The following is a 10,882-nucleotide window of genomic DNA, read 5'->3' on the forward strand; positions in this document are numbered from 1 at the left end:
GATTGTCTGTCTGTAATATTGTCACAAACGGGCAGAACGCTGATTCCGGTTTATTAGTTCAGACAGGAACTAAGCACAGCTAAAAGTCCATAAAGCTAAATCAGTGTCATACAGGTAGAGGTCAATCGCAAGCATGGGAGCATCCAAGACTAGAGCTGTCAGAGTCCAGGCGTGGGTCAGGGCAGGCAGCAAGCAATCAGAGATAAAGCAGGGTCAGGTACACGCAAGATCAGGTCCAGAAAGAAATGCTCGGTAATGCAGGCAGGATGGCACAAACAATACTTTGCACAGAATGTGGCTCTGTGTGCTGGTTAAAAGGCAGGTAGGTGATTGTCAGATTGGTGACAGCTGAGCAGCATCCAGGAACTGTGCGCTGGGGTTACTGTGAGATGTAGTGCAGTCAGTACTCTGGAGATATCTCCCGCCAGTGAACAGAGGGGGAGACAGAGCTCTGACTCCTGACAAATATTAATGCACCTTAAAGTCTCACTCATGATCATCTTATGATCTATTCTAAAAGCGTTCCCACTGGTCTTTCAATTATGATTATGCAATTTTTAGCCAAAATCAAAGAAACTGTGACATTTTCTTGGACATTGACAAGACGTTCATGGATCTAGTTGTCTAGTTGAAGTCCCTGGGTATAAGTACCACCTGGCAGGCACCGCTGCCTGGAAGCTTGTGGCCATCTTAAGAAAAAGGCCACAAGACACCAAAAACACTCTTTCATCGGAGTGGGTCTACACCATAGACCAGGGGTAGGCAACCCCGGGCCTCTAGTGCCATCTTCATGCATGTTTTCCAACATACCCTGCTCTGGCATGTTCTTATTGGCTGGACACACCTGATCCAGGTAATCACCCATGAGTAGGAACTCGTGACAATAGGCCATTTATCCCTTGTGCTATCCTAGGTGTGTTCGCATTAAAAATGGGGTCATCTGGACCCCACAAGACAGAACTTATTTTTTCAAGGATTTTTTATCGTCACTTGTGTCCGTGGCAGACATAAAATTCTGTCCACTTTTGTCATGGGAGGGATCGCTCATCAATAAAAGGGTGGGGTCATCTGGACCCCATAAGATAGCACAGGTGTTAAAGGAACTGGACACAGCAAGTGTTGAGGTCCCCCATAGGAAATATCTTACCTCCGACCCTAGGCCCTGGGGCTTCACTTCCCATCAGCCCTTGCTGTCACTCCCAAGAGCCCAACAGCTGGTTCCCATCAGTAATCACTCCCAGCAGTATTGAGTCTGAGCACTGAGCATCACTCAATGTGAAGTCTTGTTTGTGCCACTCTGCCTGCATCACTGAGCGTTCTTATCCTGACCTGATCTTCTGCTTCATCTGCCACCTGCCCTGACCCTCTCCTGGACCTTAAGCACTGTTTTTTCTCTGATGCCCTCATGCTTGTGCTTGACCCCTCCCTACCTGACCCTGATTTAGCTTTGTGGACTTTTAGCTGTGCATCACGCCTGTTACCCGGTCTGTGCTGAATAAAACCTGCTGAACTTGGATCCAGACGTCTGCCTGCTTCTGACGGTATCAGAGCAAGAATGGTTATTCTAAAAAGTAAAATGACTTAGAAATAATTTCTCAATGGAAACCTATGGGACTTTGACCTTCTTGTAACTTCCTATTTGGAACACAACACAGGAGGGGTTGAGAAGTCCATTGATATACAGTCATGGGTCAACAGATGAACTGCCTAGTTTGAAAAGTTTTTCCACCTCACGTCTAACTCACTTAAATTTTTCAACTACAATGTATTTCACTGGTAACACCCCTTTTGGGGTGTAACATTGTATGAATTGCCACATGAAGAAGGGCCTTTTTAGTGTCTCCAAAGAGGTCTGCATTAATTAACAGCCAGGAAGTGGTGGCAGGATAAAGTTTGACCTCAGTTGAGCAACGGTCTACACACTCAAAGAGCAGGTTTATCCTTCAAAGAGAAACAGACTGTGTATCGACTGCTCAGGATTAGAAATGCTGCTGCAGCGGGGATTGCCCTGGCCACCATACAGCGGGGACCTTTTGTTCATTCAAGCAAAAAAGATCCCCTTTCACAACTATTTTAGAAACACTCCGTCCCTGTGGTGGCCTCTTTGTCTGGCCCGGAATCACTTGTCACCTTTATCATCCTGTAAGCAAAAGCGGCAGGAGTCTGCTTCAGACCTTTTTCGGGCCATGGAGACACCGGCAATCTTTAAAAAAAACAGCTAGTTTTTTCCATCAACTGAAAAATAGCATTGGAACTATAATATAGAATGAAAAAATAACCAGAAGCAAAATGCATAGAGTTGTTGATTTAGCAGAAATTATTGGTAGTTACCATTCAGGTGCTAAGTAAACACCTTCCATTTATTTTTGTGATCATCAGAAATTATGTGAACTCTTATGTAAAGTATGTTTTTGACTGTTCCTATGCATTTAGGTGCATTAATGCAGAAAGGAAGCCAATTGTGATCTCAGATTATGCATACAGTACTATAGTTATGAGTGGGCAATAACACTGTTTAAAACTAGGGGTGCCATGATTAGTCGACTAATCGACAACTAATCCACAATTAAAATAGTCTATGACTAATTTAATAGTCGATTATTCATTACTTTATACTATATGGAGTCAGAGTGTAGTAAAGTTGAAAGTTATAATGGCATTCTGCTAGCTTTTTGGACTAATTTGGCATTTATTAACATTTTTTAGGCTATTTTGAAGTTTCGCTAATATTTCCGCTACATGCTAGCTGTTTTGGATAATTTAGGATTTTTTTTTTTCATTTTTTAGGCTATTTTGGAGTTCAGCTAATATTTCAGCTACATACTTGCTGTTTAGACTAACTTAAGATTTTTTGTAAAGTTTTTTAGGATACTTTGAAGTTTAGCTAATCTTTCCGCTACATGCTAGCTGTTTTGGATAATTTAGGATTTTTTTTCAAGTTTTTTAGGCTATTTTGGAGTTTAGCTAATATTTCAGCTACATACTTGCTATTTTGGCTAACTTAAGATTTTTATTTTTTTTTTTAGTTTTTTAGGCTGATTTAAAGTTTAGCTAATATTCCCACTATCTGCTAGCTGTTTAGGATTTTTTCAAATTTTTTAGGCTATTTTGGAGCTAAGCTAGTATTCAGCTACATGCTAGCTATTTTGGCAAGTTTAGGCTTTTTCATTTTTTTTTTTGGCTAATTTGGCATTTAACTAATATGTTAGCTGGCTATCACCTTCAGCGTTTTCAGCTATCAGTTTCAGCATTTTCAGCTATTGTCACTAGAATTTCCAGCGGCCAATTGATGGTTAAGATGTGTGTTTTACATCCACTTTGTGCATGACCCAATTAGTCGACTAATTGGAAAAAATAATCAATCGACTTTTAAAATAATAGTTTGTGCCAGCCCTATATTGTGAATTTTGACTCAGATGGTTTTGTCTAAAATATCTTAAAAGTTCCTTATTATATAGTAAAAGTATTTACATTGAGAAGCCTTAATACGCAGTTTTAATGTGCAGAAAAGACTAGATACTAACTGATACCTTAATTTCTGCATGACAGTACCACTTAGAAATACAAAGGATTTTTTTCTCTCCCCACAGTTTACTGCTAGTCATCATACTCCATATTCAATAGACCATCTTGTCTTTTCACCTTCTGTTTCCCAGTCTCTCCCTCTCTGAGCCCCATCACTCCTTCACTCACTGATCCCACTCTTCTCGCTGACTCGATCCGTCACTCTGACTCACTACAGTATCTCGGGCGCACAGTCTCACACACACTACGGTGGCTTTCGAAGTCTGATCGTTCTGTCTCCGTAACTCGATGAGCTCACATACATGCACATTTGGGCTTGGAGGGAAGCAGCTGCTATTAGAAAGAGACTGAGAAATTGCTGCCACACGCATTTAATACTATCGGAATAGCGCAAGATTATCCGCCAATGAAGCCATAGATATCTATAAATCTGTGAATGCAGTGTTAAATCCCACTCAAACACACACATTGGCCCAGATCTTTCCTTTTCTTTTCTTTTTTTTTTAACAGAAAACACTGTTTGGAGGAATGTACAGCAGTAAAGGGGGGAAAAGCAGCTACAGCTCCTCAGTATCTCCATGGAAACAGGCTGGAGAGCAGCATATCCTGCTCAGCATACTGTCAGAGGCTGAGGATGAATCCAGTCCTCATTAGGGAAGCCAAACCACACTGCACACCAGGCGGCTGATTCCATTATTAATTGCAACAGCTTTTTCACCTGCCCAAATTTGCACACAAACATAGCTGGATAAGGGGGTTTCCTCGCACTCAAAGTGAGATACCCTCATTACGTACAAATTTCCTGGAGGCAGGATTGATTCATCGTCTTTTCTGTGATTTGCAAGCTGCATCGAAAGAGAAATGTTGGACTGATATCTAAAAGTCAAACTTCTAAAATGTCACTGTCAATCCCACGGACCAAAAAGCCTTAGAAGTGGCTCTTTATAGTTGTGGAAACAAATATTCTGGTTTTAAGGAGGCGAAAAAGCTCAAATCATATTTAGATCCATTCATCTAAGCATATTCTTTATTTCCAGTAAAAGAAGTGAATAAAACAAGTCAGTCTTTGCTGTGATGTCCATATCTTCCTCGGTGCTTCTATATATTCACTCACACCCACACTGCTTCAGTCACTACCTAACATGGTATGAAAGCTGGGGATGAGAAGGAAGATTTCTCCATCTATTTCCATCACATTTTACCATCAGATTCTTAAAAGTCAACGATAAGGATTTTCTTAGGTTTTCCTTTGGCTTTACTATTCATTACATTTACAGTTTGTCATGCCGAAAAAGCAAAATTTGAGTTAATCAAACTACTTGGACCACATGTATCAAAGTTAAGGCGATCCGGCCCCCGGGGAATTATATCCGGCTCTCTAGATTATTTTATTTTATTGCGTGCAGATGAGAGTTGGAAGTGAGTTTGTTTACAAAAGCAGAGTTTAGCAGTAAAAGTTTGAGCAATAAGAGCGATGTCATCTGTGTAACCTCTGACCTTCTTCCGGATCCGGCCCTCCGGGTAATTCTATCCGGCCCTCCAGATCATTTTATTTAATTGTTATTACCGGCCCGATGTTATCTTGCGCTTATTTCTAACTTGTATATTTTGATAAAATATATTTTTATGGAGAGTAAAATATTGAAAGTTATTTAAGATTTAAATTAAATTATTCTGGAATAATATTCCTGCCTTTTTATAATTCATAATTATCTAAAAAAGTTACAATTTTAAATATTTAATAATTGGCATTCTTCTAGCTTTTTGGACAATTTTGGCATTTACTAAGATTTTTTTTGGCTGTTTTGTTGTTTAGCTAATATTTCAGCTACGTGCTAGCTGTTAACATGCTAGCTATTTTGGCTAATTTAGGCGTTTTTTTGGTTTGTTTCTTAGACTATTTTGGCTAATATTTTAGCTACATGCTAGCTGTTTTAGCTAATTATAGCAATAACAGTTTTTTAGCCTGTTTTGGAGTTACGCTAATATTTACATGGTAGGTGTTGCGGCTAATTTAGGCTTTTCCCATTTTTTTCAGGCTATTGTAAAGTTTAGCTATTTTTCAGCTACATGCTAACTGTTTGGCTAACCTTGGTTTTTTGTTTGTTTGTTTTTTAGGCTAATTTGGCATTTAGGTATTATTTTAAGTGGCTATGAGCTTCAGCGTTTTAAGCTATCAGCTTCAGTGATTTTAGCAATCGGCTTTAGCGTTTATAGCTATCAATTTCAGCATCTTCAGCTATCAGCATTAGCATCCTCAGCAGCCAGGTTTAGCTTACAGCATTCACACTAGCATTATAGCAGGTAATGCTATATATCTAGTTCATAATTATGTTAAAAAGTTAAGGTTTTAAGGTTTAAAAAATGTAGTTTCAGAGAATTCTATAAATGTTTATCCTGTTCGGCCCACGAACAATGTGTTTTGGATTTTGGCCCCCTGTGCGATTGAGTTTGACTCCCCTGACTTGGACTAAACAAATAAAATGTCTGCCATTAGTGTTGCAAATTCTCTCTCAAAGTGGTGAAAACAAGTAAAGTTTATGATCGTAGACGATGACAAGACAGGCATAGGATGTAAAGTTGTAACAGTTTGAGATCTTAATAGGTAAGCTGCTAAAAAAATCTAATCTGGGAACATGAAGAGTGAAATTAATTGCAGGATACCCGAAGAAGTGTCACTCTCTGACAGGCTTGTTGTCAACACCCTCTCATTTCACCGCTGCAGAAAACCTGAGCTCATTAGTTTCCTGTGATTCAATCAAAGAAAGTCTGGGGCAAATGCTTGGCTTCAAGCATTTTTCTTTTTTGTTTTAAATGTGCAGTTTGGAATTTAAAGCTGCCAGTTTAGCTGCAGTGCAGGTACATCTGCACCAAATAAAGGTGGAATTGGAAATGACTGCATTGCTTTACCTTCGTGTTTATTTTGGAATGATGCAATCCGCCTCTCTGCTAATGAGATGATAACCCTCACTTTCCGACCTCGACTGAAAAACAGATCAGCAAACAGATGAAGCGTGGCTTAATCCTAACGAATAACACGGCAACGGAATAAACAAATTTGCCATTTTATGAAATTCTGCATGTATTTTGACATACATATGATATTTTTAAGCAATAATAGTATTGATTTTTGGAAAAACATTAGGGAAAATGTGTCAAATAAATTCATATTGTATCTTTTGACTTTACAAAACGTGATGAAAAAACAAACAAAAAAAATAATTGGACCCTTTAAAATCATAGTAAAATATCCAAAAAGCAAATAATCTACAGCTTTGTTTGGTTTACATAAAAAGACTTATCAATGAAACCTGATTTCATTGCAGGAAAAACATTTCAAAGACAAAAAAGAAACATTTTTTTGAAGCAAAAATTAGATTTTTGGTCTTTTCAGTCCTTAACAAATATGAAAAGTACAAGAGGACACTCAGAATACGAGCTTTTATATCCATGGTGTTACACTGAAATCAGTCAAGATAATTATGCTAAAAACAATATGCATCAAAACGGGAGAAAGTAGAAGCTCTGAACAGAGCGCTGTTCTCTGACCTCACTGAAAATGTGAGGTTAAACAGCGTTTGTGAATATTCTGAAAAACACAGGTCTTTTCTTTGCTGTTAGTTGTCAACTTTTAAACACTAGCCAACTGAGAAATGATGATTAGACCGCTGGTTATGTGAAATGTTGGTCTATTAGTTCTAGTCATCAGGAAAAATAATTTAGGTTTTCTGATTTTCTCCTCTTTTTACCTTACAGGATACATAAATACATTGAAACTAAAGTTAGCTAAAGTTAAATACGCCCTTTAACTCATTTACTTTGTATGTTGCTAATTCACAACATCCCATTCAATCCAGGACTCCACTTCGGTTGTGTTCAGACTTGCGTCTACTGGACATTTCTGTTTCAAAAAAACAAAACCACCTGACTAAATATCTCTTCAGTAATTAGCCAGAAATTACAAAGCAATGAAGGAAGACTTACAGTTTACAATCCTTGTTGAGATAGTTTACTTATCCCGACCAAATTTAAACGTCTGTATCAACGTCAGCTGTTTTATTGGTACTTTGGTACGTCGGAGGCCAACATATTCTCCTCCCCAAGGCGTCACATATTGACGTTTGGTTGAAGGACACTTTTTGATGTTTTGGGTGTCCGCCACTCTTTGTTTATTGACGCGCTGGCTGTTCGTGAAATTAAGAAACCGCAACCCTCAGGACACGATACTGGTCCTCGGGACGTGTCCGGTACCTTAGCCCTGACGCAGTATCGAATGCAGTTCCAGCCGCAGTACTGGACCTGAACTGGTACCATACGCAGTACTGGGCACGAACCGGGCCCAGAAGCCGAACCGGGTAAGGGTACCGGTACCCAAACCTAGCACTGATATCCTAACCCGGCACCAGACGCAGTACTGGATCCAGTACCAGGCGCAGTACCGGACCCAAACTGGATTCAGACGCGGTGCTGGGTGCAAACCTGGCCCAGACGTGGTACCACACGCAAACTGGTATCAGTAATGGGTAAGAACAGCCTGCACGTCAAAAAACAACGAGTTGGGGACACCCACGCTGAGGGGCCCTTAACCAAACGTCACAATGTGACAACTTGGGGAGAAAATGTTTTGGTCGGAGGCGGTTACTGAGGAGGCCTCGACTATGAAGACAAGCTAATATGTTTCATGAAATCTACTGTAGATCGTCGGGAAAACAGTGTGAGAAACAATGTGTATCACATTAACAGCTGTTTCAATGAGACTGCATTCAGCCGACCACATGTCAGTGAGTGGCTGTGACTCATTGTTGCTCCACTATAAGTTGAAGCCCCAATAGTTGTTACGCACCTCGGTTTGAAATTGAAATTCCTTCTCCGCATTTGAAGGAGCTGCAGACACTGGCACACTTGAGAACATTTGGTAGTTTAACCCCCAATCAACCCCTTAATACTGAGTGTCAAGAAGGGAGGCGCTGGGTCCCATTTTTTGAGTCTTTGGTACGACTCGACCTGGATTTGAGCTCACAACCTTCCAGTCTCAGGGCGGACACTCTACCACAAGGCCACTGAGCTGGTTATTGGGTTTACATCCTGAAAATGCCCGTCTACGGTGGCCGTCTTGGAAAAGTTGTTCAGCTCAGAGCATGGAGCCTATTCAGACTGAGGAAACTACGAGCAAACTGGAGCGCAGTCCGATTGGAGACAAACCAAGACCACTTCGAAAGATGAGTCCGTGAGAGATTCCTGGTCCTGGTTTGCTCGGATCTATTTAGACTAAAGTTTATTTCCACATTATCATGGTTCAATTTAAGCAAATCAAATGTATCCAGTTTGAATTCATCCTTAGTTTAGTTTTGATATAATTGGACATAAAGTTAGGAATGAAGGGATTAGATGTCACTACTAACCAACAGAGAAGATGTTTGTCCTATAAACAATGCTGTATGTCATCTAACACTTTTCCCCTTAAAACATTTTGTAAATCTATTCCAAGCAACTACAAACATGACAGCAATTATTCCACTCGTTTGCCACAAATGTTTTCCCCTCAAATGTCAAACTTTTACGAAGACCAAAGCGGCTTGAACAAAGTCACCGAGCTGATAACGACGGCTATTCTGCCCAGCACATCCTCCTTTAATATTACACGCTGTAACCTCTAGGGGGCTGCTGATGGAGTTTCCACTGTTGTTCCGGCTAAATTAAGCGTTTCAAAGTGCCACTGTATCTGCCGGAGAATCAAAGAGAAGAAAAGCCGCCTGGGAGCCGTGAGGAAGCCACTGCTCAGCACGCAAACTCCACCCGTGACGAACGACCAACTCAGATCCTTTCTGTGCAGGAAAGCAGCTGTCCAAGGAGCTGCCTGCGTTCTACAGAACTAATAAAATAGTACTCAACATCAGAACCCAGTTTTAAAAAAAAGACTTTTAATGAAATTATTTGTTTTGCCGCTGATTTCTACTGACAGGATTTGGATAATGCTGCAGCACCAGCTACGTCTCGTTACAGCATGATAAAGAGTGGCATCTGCAGGATGAGGGCGATGAACCCTCATCAGGGTCGCTTACAGGTTCACGCTTTCCACAGGGAAACCCGGCATGTGACTGAGACACCGACGGACCTGCAGGAGAGGCTTTAAAATGCTGCACAGCAGGTTTCCCAAAGTTCTAAACCACATCGTCCACTAATATCTCTTATATTCAAAATATTCGGAAAAACACAAGATTTTAGAGGCCAACTAGAATACCATTTTTCATGAGACACAAAGCAATCTATCCGATGCCACCGAATTTATTGATGTTTGTGACCATGCAAAGATGGAAATCTCCTCAGAAGAAGCCTGGATGAACAGCAGTCCCTCCCACCCATCTGGATTCTGTTGCACACATGTACTCACGAACGCACAAGTACATCTATCTGCATTTGTGGAGGACACTTTCTGTTCTCCCTCAAAATGCAATAGGCTTAAAAAGCTTTGCTTCATTCACCCTCTAGCCGCAAACCAAACCGGTTTTCCTGATCAACTTGTCTTCAACCTGTTAAATTCACAAACATCCAAAGCAAACATCTGGAGAGAGAACACACGAGAATTCGATCCCTTCAGCAGCCTTCTTACCCTGTAGAGAGCCTATGTTCCAGAGACATTGGAGCACATATGCGGCGCGTTTTCACACGAAGACGGGGAAGCGGCTGACAGTCAAGTAGAGGTGTGTCACATCTGAGAACGGAGGGGGGAGACAAGGATTTTCGCTTCTTTTCTTATGTTTCATCCAAAGCCCTCAAAGGAACGAAGCACCGGCAGGAGGCTGATGAGGAGGAGGAGGAGGATGTGGAGGAGGAAAAGGAGGAAGAGGTGGAGAAGGAGGAAGGAGGAAGTGGAGGAGAGGGGAGGCTGAGGAGGGAGCAGTCTGCTGGGGTGCTGTGGATCACCTGGAGCAGCACTAGGCTCCGCATTTACTCCTCCACTGCAGCAGTGTGAGGCAGTGGTGCGAGCTGCATGTTGCTCCCACGGATCAGCGCAAAACAAGGACATGGAGTTCTCGTTTGCTGGATTCAGGATTCTGCAGCTCTGTTGTTTTACGCACTCCTGTATGGAACACCATGTGTGCAATTATTTCCTTCAATTTTTTTTTAAGGCAAAAAAAAAATACAATTAATATATTGTTTTATTTGTGCTCCAAAAAACATTTTAAGGTGTAAATTGTGTTGTAAATTAGAAAAGAAAAAAATATTTAAAAAAATAAATAAATAACAAAATCATAAAAAAACATTTCTTAGCCACAAAGGACTTTACAGAGTTAATTTGATAATAATTTATACGGAACACCATGTGTGCCATTATTTCCGACTTTTTTTTTTTTTT

At 40.6% G+C, this 10,882-nt stretch overlaps 1 protein-coding gene across 8 annotated transcripts in view; it reads right to left on the bottom strand.

The window, feature by feature from the left end:
* LOC112157713 (disks large-associated protein 2) overlaps positions 1-10,882 on the bottom strand; it is a 92,908-nt gene that overhangs the window by 71,391 nt on the left and 10,635 nt on the right. The window contains exon 1 of one of the 8 annotated variants that reach the window (XM_024290625.2): positions 10,136-10,876. The exons of the other annotated variants lie outside the window; for them this stretch is intronic. The gene's annotated coding sequence lies outside the window, so the exon portion shown is untranslated. Of the gene's footprint in view, positions 1-10,135; positions 10,877-10,882 lie in introns of those variants that run through there. 8 annotated transcript variants of the gene reach the window in all.

Source organism: Oryzias melastigma, linkage group LG24, assembly GCF_002922805.2.
Source record: "Oryzias melastigma strain HK-1 linkage group LG24, ASM292280v2, whole genome shotgun sequence".
Classification (NCBI taxonomy): Eukaryota; Metazoa; Chordata; class Actinopteri; order Beloniformes; family Adrianichthyidae; genus Oryzias; species Oryzias melastigma.